Source organism: Mustela lutreola, chromosome 1 (genome assembly GCF_030435805.1).
Source record: "Mustela lutreola isolate mMusLut2 chromosome 1, mMusLut2.pri, whole genome shotgun sequence".
NCBI lineage: Eukaryota > Metazoa > Chordata > Mammalia > Carnivora > Mustelidae > Mustela > Mustela lutreola.
This window is the reverse complement of record NC_081290.1, coordinates 175,512,606-175,533,912: the sequence shown is the minus strand read 5'-3', so window position 1 is coordinate 175,533,912 and position 21,307 is coordinate 175,512,606. Positions and strand designations below refer to the sequence as shown.

The 21,307-nt window shown below is 48.0% G+C and overlaps 1 pseudogene; it reads left to right on the top strand.

Annotated features, from left to right (window-relative positions):
* The first annotated feature begins 4,128 nt into the window (after nucleotides 1-4,128).
* LOC131828200 (UMP-CMP kinase-like) lies at nucleotides 4,129-6,761 on the top strand (annotated as a pseudogene).
* Nucleotides 6,762-21,307: the final 14,546 nt, after the last annotated feature.

Here is a 21,307-nt window from a genome sequence, read left to right as displayed (position 1 = left end):
TCCGTGTGAATGGACAGCAGGCAGAGGGAACGCACTCTTCAATGTGTACTGTATTTTGTTACTGAATCAGCAATCCAAGATCGGGAGCCAAAATGGGTAAAGGGAAGAGCCTTCCCTGTATTTGCATCATAAAAGTCTCCTTTGCAACCTGCAGGAGAACAGTCGCCCCTAGGAGAGGAAGGTGACACAGGCTCAGCTAGCAGTCCATTTGCAGTGGATGCTAGCGTTTCTGACTCAGGAATGAATACACTTCAGAGCTGCAGATCTGATTCTTTGTGCCCGGGGAAGGCGGTGGAAAGGCTCTTCGGTGTGGGACATGGTGGCAGCTCTGATGGGCGCTGGTGACACCCATCCCAGGCGCGGCAGAGACGCGGAAGAGCCCAGTGGGGGCCAGGAGCCAAGTAGAGCAAGGCAGGAGCTAGGAAAACAGGGGTACGGGGTGGGGGGCTCAGAGGGCAAAGTGTCTGCTTTCTGCTCAGGTCCTGATCCTAGAGTCCTGGGATCAAGGTCCGCATCTGGCTCTCTGCTTGGAGGGAAGTGTGCTTCTCCCTCTCCCACTCCCCCTGCTTGTGCTCCCTCTCTTACTGTCTCTCTCTGTTAAATAAACAAATAAAATCTTAAAAAAAAAAAAAAAAAAGGCGGGAGCTTGAAAAAAACGAGAAAGAGACCGCAGGAGAGGGGCCAGGCCCGAATGAGGACCGCTGCCCTCCCCAGGGCAGGAAACACCCCTAGGGGTAAATCGGACACACTCCAGATGTGCTCCTGGAACGTCAGGCTTCCGCCGCATCCAGAAGCAAGGCCTAGAGCAGGTAAAGGGAGAGACCGCAGATACCCGGTGCCTGAGATGCCTCGTTCAGAGGACGGCTGACTCCGGGAGTCGCTGGGACCACAGCCAGTCAGCGGCTGCACACGGGGCGGGCGCAGTGGCTGTCCTGTGGCTGTCCTGTGGCAGCGGCGGGGGGAGCAGGTGCAGCAGGCCGGGTGCGCCCGACCCGAGGCCGAGGTCCAGTGCGCCTGGAGCCCGGGAGCGCTGCGCTGGAGTGCAAGGGGCATGGCTTCCCGCAAGCCGCTGTGCTGTGCGGGGTCTAGTGTGGCTCAGGGAGAAACCCGCCATCGCCCGCCCGCAGGAAGCAAAACCGAACGCTGGACTCCGCACCCGGGGAGCTGCAGGCTGCGGAGGTCCGCACCTGCTCCCCGCATCGCCTCCTGCCAGACGCTCCGCCCGAACTGCTGGTTACTTCTGTCGTCCGGCTCTCCGCCACCTTCCGGGGCGTCACCCTGCTCCACACTGGGACACTGCCCCCAAATTAGGCCGAGCCTGGGAATGAGCCCTCCCAAAGCGAACATTAAAATGGAGCCCCACCCCAAACTCCTTCAAAGACTGCTCTACGCCGAAATCTGCGTTTCTCTTCCAAAGAGAGGAGGCTTCAACCCGGCTCCTATGACACTTCCCTTTAAACCCAAATATGCTTCCTTCGTTGCACGGAACAAACGCTACTGGTGACTTGTTTGAACTGTGCGCACAGGGTCGGGAGCCGCGGTCTCCGTCCACGGTGGGTCACTGCGCGCGGCGGTCCGTGCGCCGCTCCCGCCTCCGGGACCAGGGCGCCCGCCCCACCGCTAGAGCCGCGGGGGCGGGCTGGGCACCAGGGGGAGCGCACCTTGTCACGCGGCCGTGACACAGAGCCCGCGTCCAGGCACGCACGTGGGGAGGGATGACCCGGGAGCCCGCGACGCACCCGCAGTCCCGCGCTGGGAGGAGCAAGCTCTTCCTCCGCAGGCAGGGACACTCCGCGCGACGTCCCCCCACTCCGCGGACGTGCAGGTGTGTGGCGTGCTACTGTCAGTCTCGGGGCGTCCCCGGGCCTCAGCCCCGGCCGGGCCCGCCGCTCTGTCTGAGCTCTCCCGGTCCCTCCAGCCCGACCCTCCAGCCGCCCGCACGGTGAGGGCCCCGCGCGCCGCGCCCCGCAGGACCCGCTCTGCCCAGAGGCTGCGAGTGCCCGCTGTGTGCACGCGGTCACGTTCTCGCACGCATCACCGTCGCTCGTGTCTACGCCGGCTGCGGCCCCGGTGTCGGCCGCCGCTGCCGTGAACACCGGCTGGGCTGGACGGGTCCTCCCCACGCTGATGGCAGTTCCTCGGCGTGAACGCCCGGGAGGGGCCTTCTGGGTCGCCCGGTGCTTCTAGTCTTACTGTCTTGAGGCCAAGAAGGGCTTATCCTTTGGCTGGACAAAAGACAAGCTTGTGACCCCGGAATTCAAAGCCACTTCTACTTTGCACAGTGCTTCCTAATGCTGGCGTTCATTTCGGGCTTTCTAGGAGGTTTCTTCAATCCGTTGAGATCCAGGAGGAAGAGAGGGTAGCTCCGTGGTGAAGGGCACGATCCTGGGAGCCAGACCTCCCGATGTCAGTCCCGCTTCTGTCTTCAGGACTTGTGTGAGCAGAGCAAGCAACTCAGCTTCCCTGTGCCTCAGTTTCCTTATCATAAACATACAGAGACATTAACGGTAGTACGGATTTCCTGCCAGAGCTGTGAGGACTAAGTGAATGACCCAATGTAAAGCATTCATGTAACTACACATTGTACCCTGAACATCCGGCACTAAGTGGTGCTACTATTATTTCCCTAGCTTTCTGCTAATACTACATTCTTTAAGTTGCTGTATCTTTTTTTCTAAATATTTTATTTATTTGACAGAGATCATAAGTAGGTGGGGGGGGGGCAGGCTCCCCACTGAGCAGAGAGCCCGATGCAGGGCTTGATCTCAGGACCCTGAGATCATGACCTGAGCCTAAGGCAGAGGCTTAACCCACTGAGCCCTCCAGGCGCCCCAAGAAAGCTAGACATGTAGTAAAGCCAGGTGCCCATTCTGTTCTTACAAAATTGACAAAGACACAGATTTCTGCTTCTAGTCATGATGGAGTAACTGGGATTGGCTAATCTCTACTGCCTTAAATAACTGAAATATATGAAACCATGTTTTTTAAATTTAAAACATTTTTTTTTTTCTTATTTGAGAGAGTGAGAGATAACATGTTCAAGCTGGGGGAGGAGCAGAGGGAGAGAGAGACTCTCCAGCAGATTCTGTGCCGAGCGTGGAGCTCAATGCAGGGCTCAATCCCATGACCCCTGAGATCATGACATGGGCCAAAATCGAGTCAGACACTTAACCAACTAAGACACCCAGATGCTCCTTAGAAAATTTAAAATATAATATAAAAATATATATACAATATAATACAATTAACTATAGTCTCCACACTGTATGTTACACCCCCAGAAATAATTTATGTTATAACTGGAATTTTGTACCTTTGGACGACCTTTGTCCATTTCCCTCAACCCCTCCCCCACCAAATCTGTCCTCTGTTTCTATGAGTTCGGATTTTTTAGATTCTACATATATGTGAGATCATATAGTATCTGTTTGACTTATTTCACTCAACATCACCCTCAAGGGCCATCCTTGTTGTCACAAATGGAAGAATTTCCTCCCTTTTTAATGGATGAATAACATTCCATTGTATATGTGTGTGTGTGTTTCATGTATACACTCCATCTCCTTTACCCACTCACCCATCAGTGGACACAGATTGTTTCCACGTCTTGACTATCGTAAATAATGCTGCAATGAACCCAGGAGTGCAGATATCTCTTTGAGAAAGCGATTTCATTTCCTTTGCATATGTTCCCCGACCGGGGATTGCTGGATCGTGTTAGTTCTATTTCTAATTATTGAGGAACCTCCGTGTGTTTTCCAGAGCGGCTGCACCAGTTTGCGTTCCCACCAACAGTGCACAAGGTTCCCCTTTCTCCGCATCCTCGCCAGCACTCATTTCTTGTCTTCCTGGTTCTAGCCGTTCTCACGCACAAAGCGGTGTCTCATCCCGGATCTGCATCTGCATTTCGATAGCTGGTATTTTAAAACCTTGAAACTGACTATTTTAAAGCCACGTGGGGATGGGTATAAACAGAGAAGGCGAGAGGTCCCAGGGATGAGCCAGGCAGGCCAGTGTAACGATGACGGGATTGACGAGCTATTACGGATGCAATGAATCCTCACAAATTTAGTGGCTTAAAACAACATCAGTTTCTCCTCTCATGGTGATGGAAGGCAGAGGTGCGGAATGAAGAACCCGGTAAAGACAGTGCGACAAGAAGGGAGGCGTCGCTCTGCCGAAATCCACGGACTGATCCACGAAGCTGAGGACGAGAACTATCAGGTGAAGCAAATGGAGACCATGGAAACCACTGGTGACGCTGACAAGACTCTGTTCGTGGAACTGGTGGCAGATGAGAGCCGGGTAGGAGCGGGATGTTAGCCCCGGATCAGAGCGGGATGTTAGACCCAGGTGGATGGCCCAGGCAGTCACACAACGTCCCCCTTTACAAGAGCCTCATGTTGGACAAAGGCTCTGCTATCACTGTCTTGAAATTCTTAATAATTTTGAACACGAGGCCTCACAGTTTGATTTTGTTCTGGCCCCAGCAACTCATGTAGCTGGTCCTGAAACAGAAGAAGACTTGCAGACAAAGGTTATGCACAACTCTCTCAAGGAATTTTATATAAATAAGATCAGAAAATTGGAGCCGGAGGAGGAAGAGGGGTCACAGGAGAGTTTTTAAACTTAGGATGGTTGCTTTTGATGGTCTGGGTGCTGCCTCTGTGGCCCCAGAGAGCAAGGTTGATGGGGGCGCTTTCTCCCTGCCACCAGCATGTGGGTTCACAGGATCCCTGCCCTGGAGGGCACCCCTGTTTCCCTGGCTCACCTCCATTGTTTTTCCAGTGGCCTGGTGGTGGTGTGTAGAAAGGATCAAAACCTTATAGACTTTAACTACAACATATCTTCTTAATCGACCAAACTCACGTCACTCTGAACCCCAGCATCTGAGAGTAATTTTCCATCTTTGTTTTTCACAGATCTGTGTTCTTTTGGAAGCATTTGCAAGTTGATTTTATCATGATTTGTTCTAGCATTTTCCCAGGAATGCCAGTTAACTGGAATCAGAGCCAGAGTCATTGATTGCTGTCCTCAGGAAAGACACACTGTTGGCATCTGTCCAAGCTGCAGGCATCTCCCCTCGGATCAAAGTCTCTGGAAACGAATTTCACTGTGAAGGGCTGCTACGTGCACTTGACACAAACCATGCAAAGAGCCAAACATATCCACTACCACCCACCACCAGGTATGCACAATGTAATGTCCACACCTCCCTGGCCTGGGGAAGTTGTCCAACCGTGACGGTGATCGATGAGAGACTTCCAGAAATCCCTGACACGGATGCTGCTGAAACTATGAACGGGAAGAGAAAAAATACAGTCTCCTAAACCATCTCTAATACTTATCTACAATCATTCGACTTGTTGGAGCACATTGAGTCGCAGCCTCAGTTTTGCACCAGGGATAACCATTTCTCAACATACTCCATGTTAGTAATTTCTGTAAAATTTAGGTGTAAAATTTCTGTAAAATCTTTGAATTTCCATTTATACTGGCTGCTCTTTCCATCCCCTTCACAGACGTCACTCACTGCAGTGTTCGCTCTTAGTGTTTTCTCTGTCAGTGCTTGAAGGTGGGAAGGGACGAGGGAAGAAGGAGGAGCCAATGGACGGACGGATGGACGGACGGAAGCACAGGTCTCAGGAAGACGGAAATAGACTTTTCACTGACTTCCTTGGTTTCTCCGCACTGACAACACACAGAAACACAAGGTCCAGAAACCCAACTCTTGTGGGCAAGGGGCTTCCATTGCAGTTAGGGAGACAGACGTGAACAGGAAGACGGATACAATCAAAGCCTGAGTCTTGGGGACCCATCCTTTCCTTCCAGGTCTTTCTTGTGGTACTCAGACTTCTCATGTTAATCTCACCCACCGTAACCCCCCGTCCATCCTTCCCACTCTTCCAGCAACACTCACCTAATTCCATCTTGTTTTTCCAGAGTCTGTTCTTTATTCTGAGTTAATTAAAACAAAACAAAACAAAACAAAACAAAACACTCCTAATATGTTAGCAAGCAGATAGGTTGTTGTCTCTTCCTAGACAACTCTGCTAAAATTTTAAATTTAGCTTTCAGTCTTAAAAGGTATTCATTTAAAAGTAAACTTTCGCTGTGTTGGTGAGCACACAGAGATTCAGGGGAAGACCCTTACCTGGGGAGGGCAGGGAAGCTCTGTGCCCCAGAGCTATGCAGCTACTGGCTGTTCCTGAGTCACACCTTCGTCACAATAAACCAGTAACCTAAAACACGGTGACACACACACCTTTCTGCAGGAGACTTCTTCATGATGGAAAGAAGAACCCAAATTCACAGTATGGTGAACTCACTGAAAAGAACATTAAAGACGGAAAGACGGAGCCAGCTGAGATGACCATCAGTTTGTTAAAGAGGGAAACGGGTCAGAGACAGTGGCTGTCAATGCTCAGAAGAAACATTTCTCGATTGATGGGTTCCAAGAAATCAAGACAATCTTCAAGGTTGGAGCAAGACCATGGATGGGAAGGCATGGGTGTCTTTGGTTCTGTTTTTTGACTGTAATAATGAGATCTTACTGAATGATGTCTTAGAAGGGGAAAGAGTACTTGGTAGAAGTGATGACAACAGAGAGCTTGGAAAAGAGAATTCGAACCTATCTTCAGTCGATAAAGCCAATTATTGACTTCTACGAAGTGATGGGGAAAGCCAAGAAAATAGCTGCGTCTAAGTGTACTGATGAAGTTTTTGATGAAGTTGTGAAGACTTCGGACAAAGAAGGCTAACTCTGCATCTGAAAGCATCCTTGAAATCATGCTTGAATATTGCTCTGGTGGCTGCTATTACCACCCCCCTTTTAAGGCGATTTTAATCTTTCATATTTATATCTCAATTAATGGCTGAAAAGTATGCAGTAAAACAAATTACATTTTTTATCTTTAATTGTTTTTTGGTTACAGGAATAGACCGTGCTTTTGGGTCTACCCATCTTAGCTATGGGGCTCATGAAACAAAGAAGGGTATCAGCCAGTTCTTTGTCTCGACTCTAACAACATAACCCTCTATAGTTTGTGCCTTCTGTGAGCAGACTTTTTAGTGGGTATGTATATCCCTTCAACAACCACATGTTAAGATTAGGGATTCCCCACTTCCTTGTTTTCTGGAAGGTTTTAAATTTCCAACCTGTTAAGTGAATCTGTGGACCAAATTCCAAAGGAACTCTTCTGGTAGTCAGTTCCTCCAAAATGTGTTTGGTAAACAAACTCATGAAATGAATTCCTAGAAGCGTTTTAGTATTTATCAAATAACTGACCATTTCCTATAGAAAGGTAAGAAAACTTGGGCTTTGTTTTACAACATCTTACATAAAGTTGTGTGACAGGATGTCTTCTGTGCTTCCTGGGGTTGGGACAGAATTTCTGGGGGTTCAGAATCAGTTCCCTTCTGACGTAAAGCTGAGGGTAAGAGGCAAGGATCCCATCAAATGACATGTGCTCCTGTGGTCTATGCTACAGTGTTACTGATGAGTAAACTGATCATAATGACATTCCTAGCACTAGAACCTTGAAATGCATGTGCTAGGTTTATGGTAAAATGATTTGGTTAACATTCATTCCAAGTTTTTTTGTTTGTTTTTTAGAGTAAAGGTAGGGTTGGTATGAAGTAAAAACATCGAATGGTTAAAAATAATAATAAAAAGATAGAAGTAAACTTCGGAGTAACAACGGCAGGCCTTTCGCTAGGCAAATGTGGCATCCTGAAAAGCAGCTCGGTCGTTGTCTAAGACTTCGAAGTTTCAAAAGTGCTTTCAGGTATATTTCGTCACTTGATATTCTCATTGAGCTTATAGAATTCTCTGATTTTTTTCATTTTACAGATGAGGAAGCAGAGGACCAGGCCAGAGTCGTAGCAGGACGTAACAGGATCTCAAAGGTAAACTACTCGTGATTTTCAAACCCGGGGCTGTTCTAAAGACTCTTCTGCGGCCTTTCCAGTTCTGAAAGCCAAGTGCCTGAAAGTGCTCGTCCATGTGTTTGATTTTTGAGAAAAAGAGGAATTGAGGAGGGAAGGACAGGGGAGGGAGGAGACAAAGGAGGAAGGGACAGACTGTAGGAGTCGGGATGACAGTGCCGACCCACAGGTGAAGGGACCCGGGATGCGCCACACTGAGGGGAAGGGGCGCCCCAGAGCTGTGAGGCTCTTCTGTAGACTCTCTATTGTTCTTCCCAGCGGCAAGTCAAAAGTAAGAGAATCCACGAAATTAAAAGGGATGGTTCAGTACAGAATCTCCCTTGTCCTCCCGAAGCCTGAAGTAACAACTGAGACAGGTCACAGCTGGAGACGCGTCCCTGGTTGCATGGACCCGTGGCCTCCTGAGCTCTCCCAGGCCACCCACCGGGTGACCGACCCTCAGTGTCCACAGGGCAGGTGCACTCCGTGCTGGGATAGCCTTGATGTAGGCAGAATGGCATTAGCTCTGGAAGACAAATTTAACTTAATGTAAGTTCAATATATTCCTTGTACCTACAGAAAGAGCAGATCAGAAGTAGAATAACTCAGTGATTCAGGTACTACTCCATAAGAAAGCTATTTCTGATCAAACCAGCTGGCACGTATCCCTTTCCTGTCTTCCCTGTTAATTATTGAATCTATGTTATGGATTTCAGCATCTTGCTTGTAGTTTCTTGTGTTAATCTTATCTATCCTTTTCAGATATTTATCTTCCTTTTTAGATATTAATCTTGATACCGATGATATATCAAATGCTGTTTTAATGAATACTTGATAAGGTCCAGCCAAGTATCACAAAAAGTAATTCAGAAGGACCCATTTTAATTAAAATGGATTGTAAATTTTATCAAAAGGGTAACTTCCTTTAAGAAAAAAAACCTAATAAAATCTCATATTTTGTCCTTTTTCTTATTTAAGGGGTTAATTTCAAGTAAAGCTGTTCAAATGAGTCATCTTCAACCGTAAGATCTTATTAGTAAGACACTGTATACAGTGAAATCTCTTCAAACTAATATTATATTCCAAATAATTTAAAAAGTAGAAAAGGTTCTACTCTTTGTTGATTTTCCTTATTATTCTTTAATACAAATATTGATAATTTAAATCTACTTGTCCATTTTCCATTTTCTTGAATTTCCATCAGTATATTTTGTTGAAACATGTTTGTGTAGAGTCAGCGTTGCTGTCGAACCAAGAAACTTAAGCAAAATGGTCTTTTCCCCAAAATGGTATATTCTTTCCCAAATAAGTTATAGCCTGTGGCACAGTTATTTGTAACATGAACAGTCCTATTTCCTCTTAAAATGAGGGAACCTGACTGGTTATATTTAATCATGTTGCTGGTACCTTGAAGGGAAAGGGAAAGTCCATATATGGAGGTAACACTCCTTTCTTTGAGCATTTATGTTTTTCATATATCTGTATGAAAATAGAGGCTTAATACAAGATTTACCAACTTAGATTCAAGTCTACATGCAAGTCGATAAAAACGTACGTATCAAGTAGCAATTTGGAGTCACTGAAGGGAGCAGTTGGGTTGGTCCCAAAGACTTCTGGAATCACTGACACAGTTACTCATTGTTTCACTGTTGTCTTGTCGAAGAACTATTTATCACTTCTTTGTTTTCAAGTTTGCTTTGTTTTGACATCCTACTGAGAAAGGAAAGAGCTTCTCGGCACACCACACCTCATAGATCACAGACGCGCAGCATGTAAACAGCCCGGCGTCTGTCCATTTTAGGCGGTGCGTCTTTGTCGGACTAATTTATCTTGTGAGTCGAAGAGCATATTCACTTTAAACCAGGAAGACTTCCACAGTACGTAGAAAAACTAGGTCATAAATTTAAAAATTATTAGCTACTCAAACACTTTTTAAAATCAAACTTCTGATTAGTGTTTGCTCCATGGACCAAGAAGTAGGAGCTGTGGGCATCCACTCGAGGTATCTGTGACACGGCCTGGCTCCCTGATTTCATGAAGACGGGAAGCCCCTTCCTGGGCCAATGACCATGACATCACAGTCCGCCCTTCATCCCTTGTCTTGTGCTTGCTCTGAGTGATCCAACATGCTTGCTTGCTTTTTCTGAAAGGCAGACAGCTACATGCCTCATTTGGATGTGTCTAGAGTCTTGGAAGCTTGCTTGACTCCCATAAGTCCCCTACAAAAGGCCCTTGAGAGCTTGTCTGGACGTTGTAACAGGGGAGAACAGCTACTCATATACTTGACCAAAGAATGGTTTCCTCTCTCGGGGTGGTCCTCTTCGGGAGGGACGCACAGGGAGTGGTGAGGGAGGAAGGGGACACCTGTCTAGCCAGCCAGATCAGCCAGATCAACCCTGGCGATCAACGGGGTGACAGATGTGTCAGCCAGATGGCTCTCACATCCTCCAATATGCTTTCAAGAACCCTCCTAAAACCAGGCGAAACCACTGAGACTACATGAAGATATCCTAAACAAACGAGACTTGGAGGTGATAGCAAAGACACAGTCTCACTTGTGTCTCACTAGTTAATCTGTTCAATAAACAGCAGGGTGAAGTGTGTCCTCATGTCTGGCTCAGATCTTGGTCTCAGGTAGACCCAATACTGTTCTGGAACCTCGAGGTGGTGTCAGGAACCCTGGTGAGTTCAGGGGTCAGGAAACTGCGTGTTGGGCTCTGGAACCTCACTTGGGTGTGTGGCTTCTATTGCACCAGGTGTCCTGCTGGAAACCTTGATGTCAAACCTGCAGGAAACTGCTTTCCCGCAGCTGTCAGGATTGCTGACAAATACGGCAGGTGGGTACCAACACCAGAGTCTCAGATTCAGGTCCTTGTGAACCTGGATTGATGCAGAGGTGCCCTCTGTTCTTTTGAGTCTGCCTTGAACCCCACCTCTTCCAAGACCGGATTCCCTGTGAAGCAGGATAGATACCAGCTGTGTTCTCTGGATTGCCAAAACGATCAGCTCAAGTATTATTCCAGTCTTTCATGTAAAAATTGTTTACTTTAATTATCAGATTCTCTATATTCTTTTCCCTTTTTTAATTTAAATTCAACTAGCCAACATACAGTACACCATTAGTTATTGATGCAATGTTCAGTGATTCCTCAGTTGTGTGTAACACCCAGTGCTCATCACATCACATACCCTCCTTCATGCCCGTCACCCGGTTACCCCAGCCCTTGACTCTCCCCCGCTCCAGCAACCAGTCTGTTTCCTGGAGTCCAGGGTCTCTCACGGTTTGTCTCCCTCTCTGATTTCTTCCCACGCAGTTTCCCCTCCCTTCCCCTGCGGTCCTCCACACTATCTCTTACGTTCCACATATCAGAGAAACCATAGGATAATCGTCTTTCTCTCCTTGACTTATTTCACTCAGCATAATCCCATCCAGTCCCATCCATGTCGATGCAATTAATGGTGGGTATTCATCCTTTCTGATGGCTGAGTAATATTCCACTGTGGATATGGACCACATCCACTTTATCTGTTCGTCTGTTGACGGACATGCCATATACTGTATGTTGTCAGTGTTTAAGAAATCAAAGGCTCACATGACACAGACTATGACTTCAGATTCCTACAACATAGCTCATTTATTCAACAGAACTTTATCCCAGGCTTTGTTGAAGACTGATGTATTTACATGTGAGAAAATAGAAAAAAATAATGACTCAAGATATGGCACATGTAAGAGACAGAATATCGAAGCAAACGACAGCCGCTACAGAGGGGAGAGAGAAGAGCACAGTGTCACGGGAAGAGCTCCGCGTCCGGTCGAAAGTGCGGTCTGCACGGAACCAGCACTCGGCACCGCCTGGGAGCTTGCTAGAAGAAGAGGACTCTCGGGATCCACACCCCCAACTGCTGTTCTGTATTCGAGCAGATCTTTGATGAAGCTCATGGAAACACTGCTCGAGAACACTCCGATTAGGATATGCTACTTGTTTACGACTTACATATTTAGTGCACAAGAATTTGTCTCCCAAACTGTGAAGCTCTGAGCTCTCCAAGCCCTTCCTCTATTTCTTATGACGTTAGAGGATGATCACAAGCGTGGACGTAGTAAGGAGGCAGGGGCGCCTCTCCTGAAGTCTGCTTAAACTCTACTTTGCCCTCCCCCGGATGTTATTTATGTGCGAGTATATGAGGGCACACACACACACACCCATGTGCCGCGGCCCTTTGGCCCACTGCCAAAAGCAATCCACAGACTTCCGACAGCGTGCCATGTTTGTGTTAGAGGCAATGACGGATGACTCCGCCTCTTCCCTCAGCGTCTCTGTGGGATACATGTGCAGAAAAGATGACCAGAAGTATAAATAAGCAAATGAATAATGCCGTGTTAGAGGGCACTCTCAAAACGATAAACAAGGAGACATAAAAACACTCCACGATCTTGCATTTTAAAGTCACTCTATTGGAATATCTTATTTATAATAAAATGCACGCGTTAAAAACAAAACACTCGAAGGACCCACTTGTGAGTGTTTGACCATGAACACCCTTGATGGAACGATTCATGTCCACTGCATAGGATCATAATGAGTTGTGAACTTGAGATAATGGATGAGAAACTCCTCTACAAATGACCAAGTCATTTGATCAGTTATGTGTATTTTCAGAATAAGTTTTCATGGAAAGTATGCAACTTTCCGGCGAGCCTGTGGAATAAGCACGCAACCCAGCTTCGTCTTCCGTCCCCAGCTGCCACGGAGCTAGCGGTCCTCTCCCTCGCGTAAGCGCGCTGTCCTTCACCCACAAAGCTGAACTCTTTTTCTGAGGCGATTTCATGTTTGTTTGTTTTTCCAGTTTAGGATTCTTTCGCCATTCTACTTCTTGTGGAAGACTCAGCATCTTCTTTTAAAAAACTCTTTATAAATTATGACTTAACAATAAAAATTATCTTTTTTAAATGTCTTATTTATTTACTTGAAAGAGTGAATGAGAGAGCGCACAAGCAGGGGGAGCTGCAGAGGGAGAGGAGAAGCAGGCTCCCCGCTGGCAGGGGAGCCCCATGTGGGACTTGATCCCAGGACCCTGAGAGCATGACTTGAGCCCAAGGCAGATGCTGACTGAGCCACCCAGGTGCCCCAACAATGAACTATAATCATGTATATTGATTATTATTTAATATGAATCATCATACTGAAGAGGGATCAGATTCCTGAGCTCAGGAATGAGGAGTAATCTGGCACAAAATACATTGTATGTCACCACCGGTGAGACACTCAGAGCACGTGGGACTTTCATTTTTGTAGTAATAGTCTTATACCCCACTGCACGGTGCCATGAGGCAAGCGGCCTGAGCTCCAGTCAATCGCTTCCCTCCACTGCCCAGTGCAGAGTTTCCTTCCAAGAAACCAACGTGAACAGCCCACAGCACCCCTGACAGCCAAGCATGGTGGCGAACCCAGAACCGCCAGGCTTCGGAGGAGCCCCCACCGGACACCAGGCTGCAGGACGGACTGTGGATCTGCAGCACGGACTGCGGATCTGCAGCTGCTGGCTGACGCGCTTTTCCACCGGATACTGTATCTCCAAAGAACTACACAGATACAAGGGTCAGCGGACTGGTTCTCCCAGTTACTTGTTGCCTGCGGTGGGGGGAGGGGAGGACATTGAGGGGGAGCAGATAGGTGTGTGTCCCATGGAAGGCCAGAGTGTAGCTGTAAGATACCTAGCTGGAAAAATATTTCAAACCTGGGTCATTAGGCTGCCTATCAAAGGTGTGTGTTAGTTATAAATATTAGACCGATAACTAGCTCTTCATACGTTTCGTCTCTGACTGGGACGCGGGGGCGGAGGGTAATCACCATACAGAGAACTTCTAGCTCTTAAAGCTTAAAAAAAATAATAAATACCAACACTCACCAGCCTCATCCCCCCAAACATAACGTGTGGGAAAACACTGGCTCACAAGCTGCTTTATTATTTAGGCTTGATTCCCTTCTGAACTCAGGGAGCCAACGCATCTCCTCACTCACTCAGACGTGTTTTGGTACGACGCAGGCAGCAAACCCATCTGAGTTAATGCCTCTGCGGTGACATTGTGAGACGCTCTCTCTGTTTGCTGGTCCTCTGCAAGTTTTTCAACACCATGAGTGTTACGTGAGAGTCGGCAAACTGGATTACTCGTGTTTGGAAAATCAAAGGAAGAGTCAATGTTTCGCTTTCCTTAAAGAGAAGTGCTTATTGAATCTGAACGTTACACAGTGACTTTCATAACTGTTGCAAGATTTTTCTCTCCTCCGAAGCTGAAACACAACTATGTTAATTAATAATAATGTTCCTGGACGGGACTGGAAGAGATTATGCTGAGTGAAATAAGTCAAGCAGAGAGAGTCAATTATTATACAGTTTCACTTATTTGTGGAGCATAACAAATAACATGGAGGACAAGGGGTGTTAGAGAGGAGAAGGGAGTTGGGGAAATTGGAAGGGGAGGGAACCATGAGAGACTGTGGACTCTGAAAAACAATCTGAGGGGTTTGAAGTGGCGGGAGGTCGGGGTACCAGGTGGTGGGTATTATAGAGGGCACGGATTGCATGGAGCACTGGGTGTGGTGAAAAAATAATGAATACTGTTTTTCTGAAAATAAATAAATTAATTAAAAAAATAATAATGTTCCATTTTGTCTGAAAATCTCAGTGTTTACTTGTTTTTCTCATGTCTTTGGGGAGACGTGAATCTGTGACATTTTTCCTTTTTAAGTATAAAAAGTGCATTAATTCAAAATGCCCACTTTTTGTCCAGCACTGCTTTTCCGCAAAGGAAAGGAGGTCCTCACTCCTCTGTTCTCCAGACGTGGCGGCCCTCCCGACTTTCTGCCTGCGCTTGCTGAAGGCCTTAGTGGGTGTGCAAAAACACTGCGCAGACGTCATGGGGACAGGGATCACTCCTTCACTTCTTAATGTTTCCTTAATATTTGTCATATTCTAGGTGACACTAAGTAACTGAACCCCCCACACATCCTCCTATAAGGTAATGAAACGACTAAGGCAAACTACCACCGTGGGAACTTTTGCGACCCCCAGATTAATTAAGTTGAGACGGCTTGCACTTGCAGTTTGCTGCTGAGCACACACACACTTGTTCATACTCTCGCAGTCTTGGGGGTCTGAAGCCAGGGCACAGCCTGCCCAGGGTCTCTGCTCAGGCTCTCTAAGTTAAGCACATGGTGGTGGAATGCTGATAAGTCTGGGGGCTCCCTGGGGAGGAACTCCCTTCCAAGCTGACTCGGGCTGGCGACAGGATCCGTGTCCCTTTGGCTGCAGGACTGAGGACCCTGGTTTGCTGCTGGCTGTTGGCTTCAGACCACGCTCAGATCCTAGACAATGCCCTGAGCTCCTTGCCAGCTGGGCCTTCCACCTCAGCCATTTCTGCAAGGGTAGCTAGCGGGACAGTGTCCACGGTGCCTCGGCTAATAAGATGCAGCCTTCCCAGTGCAGCATGAACACAGAAGCACATCCCGTCACCTTGGCTGTTCTTGGCTTTGGAGCACAGTCAAGGGAAGACGACTGCTTGCGGCACTGAGCCCTAGGAGGTGGGGCTGATAGGTCCATCCTTACCCATCTGTATCGACTGAGATTAGGGAAGGATGCATACCATGGAAAAACCAGGTTAACAGTGACTGAAGCAAAACAGACATTACTTCTTTCTTGCATAAAGCGAGAGAGTAAATCCAGCAGCTCCTGCTCATCAGCCATGCTCTCTCTGTTTGCTCCCCGCGATTTCCCATACGCCTTCCCGCTACAGTTTCTTGTCTTAGGGTCACTTCACGGTCCAAGATGGCTGTTAACACTTACAGCCTTTACCAACATAAAGAAGGAAAAGCAGAAGAAAAGTTCAACCCCATGGCCTCCCTGGCTCTCCCATAGAACAGGGCTCCGACAGGATGCGTCTTCTGAATGGCTGAGAGCGTCGCTCCACGTGGCTGAGCAACCACTGAGAAGGCTTGGTCTTCCCCGGAGCTACTGTTGCCCACATGAGACGGCGGTTCTCTTACTAGGGAAGGAAGAAGAGCCACCAGGCGGTGACTTGCTGGTTCTGGCCAGCTGCGATGGGGCGCTCCTCACTGGCCTAGAGAAGTGGAAGGCTGAAACTCACCGTCTGCTCCGGCTTCCTGTGGAAACCATGCGCAGAGCCTGCCTCCAGCCGGCCCGAGACAGACAGAACGCCCTGATTCGCCCATGCCGGCTGGGGCAGCTGCACCGTGGAAAGTTCCCTAGGCTGGCTTTCTCATCTCTGCCCGAGTCCCTGCGCTAGTAACGTGCACTGAATCAAACAGCCATACTCGGGCCTTCTTTTGACGGATTCCACCTTTCATGGCACCCGTCTGTTCCCAAAGCTCCCGGGTCAGAGTCCTGGCCCCATGCCCGTCTCCCTTCTGCTCAGTGATTTATTGCCTGTGCTGGAATGCTCCATTTCTGGACACAGAGCCCTCCCTTCTGCATCGCTGGTGCCAGGTCCTTGTCTGGGCAGAGCCTGCTCTCTGTCCCTGTGCTCCTGGTCACCTCAGCGGTGACGGACCCCGAGGCCTGCCGCGTCTCTCCGGGATCTAGTGCCCATTCTGTCTCCCGCACACTCAGCCTGGAGCACCTGCAGCGACTCCCCGGGCCGTGCAGAAGGCGAACACTGGCCCTGCTGGTTGGTACAGGCGCGTGAGAGGCACTTGGGCAATATGTGAGCTGGGCGGGATGGGCTCTGTGTTTCAGGGTAAGATTCTTGGATCTGACTGATGCCAGCCTCCCTCACGGACTCCGATCATGCACTTTTCTTCTCAGAGAATATTCCAGTACAAGTCTAAGACCTGTTAGGTCTCAGGCAGTGTCTTGGGACCTAACGTTGTCAATGCCAAAAATAGCTCTGGTGGAAGTCTTCATCAGCGGTGAAATATCGAGGGGGGCTATTTAGGGCTTTGAGCCCCCAGGGACATGGCTGCCGAGGTTGGGACTGTCGGGGGAGGGGAAGGGAGACCGGAGCTCTGCTGAGCTGCCTGGGCTGCTGCTGCCATGTTTTGTTTGTGGCGTTGCCTGGCACACTTCCTCCTCACATTTGCACCACTGTTGTGGGAGGTCGCAGAAAGGTTTGCTTCCCTGAAATGAAACTTCTCTGTTAGATGATTGCCTTGGCCCCTTCCAACCTCCAAGTCAACTCTCTGCCTTAATGTCTGACCTACGTCGACCCCACAGTTTCCTACTACGAAGTTACAGGTGTACTGGCCAGTGCTCTTACCCTCTCTGCTCAAAACACTTAAGACATCACAGTCTCAGTTTCCATCCACACTACAAACGTTTATGAAGCCTTTCTGTATGCAAGACAGCGTTCTCGGTATTTGGGATACAGGGATGAACAAAAGAATGTCCTTAATGTCACATCATTTATAATCCATTAAAAAAAACACAGACAACGAGCAAGTAAATGAACGAGCGAACATAAAAACAGAAAGTAATGATAAATGCATTGTGCGGAATTAAGATATTGTTTTAATGAGCAACTTGGGTATAAGTAATTAAGAAAGGCCTATGAAGAATTAAAATACATGCTGAGAATGAGTCCCAATAGACAAGACATGGAAGCAGCGTTACGTGTCCGTGGACAGATGGACGGATAAAGAAAATACGGTACCTGCACATGGAATGATCTTCAACATGAGGCTTCAACAGAAGACAGAAGAAAATCCTGCCCGTTGTGACAACGTGGATGCAGCTGGAGAGTGTCATACCCCGTGAGACATGCCAGCCAGTCAGGAACCTCCCCCCACCCCAAACAAGTCAAAGACACAGAAACACAGAAACAGAACGGTGGTTACTAGGGGCTAGTGCAGGGGTAGAAATAGGAGAGACCGGTCGAAGCGTACAATCGTTCAGTTACAAGGAGCTCATCACAGCACGATGACCCTCGTTAATAATACTGTGCTGTGTACTTGTTGTTTGCCGAGAGAGTAAGTCTCGGCATTCGTACGAAATGCTGGAGGGACACCTATGCCGGGGCATGGGCGTGCGAACTAGCAACACTGTGGATGTGTACATCAAATTGTGTTGCACACTTCAAACATCCTTTAAATAGATTACAATTTTGTCAACTAGATCTCAATAAAAATTAAAAATGAATAAAATAGAAAGTTTTTAAATACGTAGGCTGGGATCTTAAAAAATCCCTATCCCTAGAGGACTGATAAGAGGCGGTCAATGGACCCGTTTAGTGCGCGTCACTGACACTGAGGATGGGGTGTATTTGGGTGCGGTGGAAACTGCGTGTGCGTGTGAGTGCACACGGGCCTGCACTGCAGATGGTGTGTGATGACGTGCTCTGGACGGTGAGGGCAAGGGCTGTCTTCAAAAATTGGCTCTTTATGTCTTTTCTGATTTTCTCTCTCTCTCTCTCTTTTTTTTTAACAGCATGTAAGAATTTATCTTCTAGTGAGGTGAGAAAAACAGCGGAAGTACTTGATACACAGAGACAAAGGAGCCCAGACAGGCTGCCTCGAAGCACTTCCTTCCTGTGCACAGAAGGCGATGACCTCCTCGCTCACGCGATGACCTCCACGCTGACGCAGACGAGCTGCTCTCCGAACTCGCCCTCTCTTGGACAGCCGGATTCAGTACCACCTGCAACCAGACCTAACCAAGGTCTGTCTGATCCTGGAGGGAGACTGTGCTGCTCACTGCCCTGGGGAAATGACGCTTCAGACCAGCGAATGAGAGAAGACAGAAACAGGCCGCTGAAGACGTCTGCTGGTCACTGAGCTACACGTCCTCCCCTCTGCCAGCCGTGCCGTGTGACCCGGCGTGCAGGTCACCTATGCTCAGGGCACGTAGTGCAGCAACACTCTTGTTCCTTATTGTTCCCAACAGGGAGGATGGGGCGCGTTTCAGAACGACGGAATCCCTACACTGTGCTCATCTCTTTCCGATGCACATACGCGTAATTGCAAGTATGCTCAGCTGACGAAACACTGACCACGGAGACAGAAGGCCCCAGACCGACTCTGAAAGAGGGAGTCAGACTCATTATTAAAGGGGTACATCTATGCTATTTTTCCATTTCATTACCCTCCTGGGTAATACTCTGTCCAGATCCGCAGTCGGTGTGCACTGATCTACAACACATACTCCACTAAAATTGCAGTTTATGACTCTTCAGTGGACCCAGAGGTTTGTCTCTATACAGTTACACTCTATTTACTGCTCGAAATTGAACCCAAAGTCCCGAGTGAGAAATTGTCTCGTCTGATTTCTGTTACCACCAGCGGCACAGAGAAGCTTATCCGTGGGACTTGAGAGTGACAAAGAGCGGGACAGAGGCTGTGCCTCACATCCTGCTTAAAGAGAAAAACCTCAGGGTGCCTGGGTGGCTCAGTGGGTTAAAGCCTCTGCCTTCGGCTCAGGTCATGATCCCAGGGTCCTGGGATCGAGCCCCACATCGGGCTCTCTGCTCAGCAGGGTGCCTGCTTCCTCCTCTCTCTCTCTCTGCCTACTTGTGATCTCTGTCTGTCAAGTAAAATAAATAAAATCTTTAAAAAAAAAAAAAAAGAGAAAAACCTCACTGGACGGAGGCCCTTCAACACGGCTTTTTGTCTGGGGTGACTCCCCATCTAGTAAGAAAGGCACACAGCGGCCGGGAATAAGCAGAAGGCTGTTTTATTATAGACTTGAGGTACCCAAGGACAGAGCGGAACTGGAAATTGAATTGAGAAATTCTGGCAAGAAGGAAGCCATGTAAAGAAGAGTCTCAAAACCTGCCTATAAATTGCTCCCAAACGCTTGGCCAACCCCGATGTGCCCCGACAAAAGCAACAGCAGAGAGCTTGAGAGAAACTTCCACTGCTGTTCCTCCTAAGGGAGACAGCGTTTCGCATTTGAGTCTGGCCATGTCGGGGGGGAGGGGGGGGCTTGGTAAACTCAAGCTATTCACGGAAACCCCACCAGGTTCTTGCCATGGGAGCAAAGACTGTGTCCCAGATTTGAAGGGCTCTAGCTCTAACCATAACCATAGGTCCTCATGGACCTATTCCAAAAGGTATAAAGCCAAGCCACTATGAGTTCAATGTGACCAGCTAAGAATTTAACTGCCTATTGGAACACAACCCCACCCCACCCCAAGGATGCTAACAGAATCCTGAGTCCGCAATACAGCCCCCACCCAGGGTCTAGCACATGTTGAGTCAAAAGAATGCACCCAAAGATGACGTAGCTGTGCGAGCTAGCGGAAGAGAGTCTGAAGCAGCCGGCGTAACTGTGCGCAGACAGGGCATCCTTGGTGCCCTAGTTCTCAGCTCCGACTTTCCCTTTCTTTGACTGCTCTGTGACGTAAGAACAAGAGTCTATAAACATTTCTCTTTTGCCAGCTGGTACCATATTAAGCTTTGTTAATAGAAGGTACCAAATGGGGGCACTATAGGAGGAGGGAGCCTCTCTTCCTTGTTCTGTGGTGCTTTCAATTAAAATAAACTCTGGCTCCTGCAGCATGAGGCCGTCAGCAGAACGTGTGACGCCTGGAAGGTGTCTTTCCCAGGAGCATCAACAGCATCTCAGCATGCAGCTTCCCAAGGGCCTTTCCCCAGGGCTGCCGCCAGCAGGTGACTTCCGGCTTGCCCTCTGGAGCGGACACAGCCTCACCGTACCTGCCGTCCAGTGTGCTCAGGCCACGCCCCCTGTGATGGTGCAGCCGTGGGGGCGGGAGTGGTTTTTTCTGGTCTGTTCTTCTTCCGTAGAGGCAGGGCTGCTCCTAATACCCGCTATTTCTGTAGTCTTTAGCATCCTCTTGATCTCATAGCAGTTAATCCTCTGGTGGTAATTAATAATTATTTCTATTACATTTTTCCTACTCAAACTATTGGTGTGTTTTCTACCTCCTGCCTGGACCCTGAGCTACAAAATATATGTAGAACGAACATAAAATGTTATAAAATATGTCCAAAATGAGTAGGAAATTTCAGGACACATTCTAAGCTGAAAAATAAAGTGACTGAAGTATAAAATAATATAAATAACATCTCAAATATCTAAAATAAAATTCACAGCATGGACTTAACATTAAACACATTGACAGCGTGACAAAAGAGCTTAGAACTGGATGAAGACCATATACTTCTCTGAAGAAGTGAAGGGCCAGAAATTGAAAAAATCCGTGCAGGACGCCTCTAGGACCTGAGGGTCACTGTTGTAAAAACATTCCATGTACAGACACTGTAGCCTCAGAGGGAGAGGGGAAAGGGAAAATGGGACAGAAAAAATATTTTTAAGGAATAATGGCTGAAAACTCCCCAAATCCATAGACAGGAAAACTTCAACAAATCTCAAAAAGAAAAGGAGAGAGAGTGTCTTCCTCAGGCAC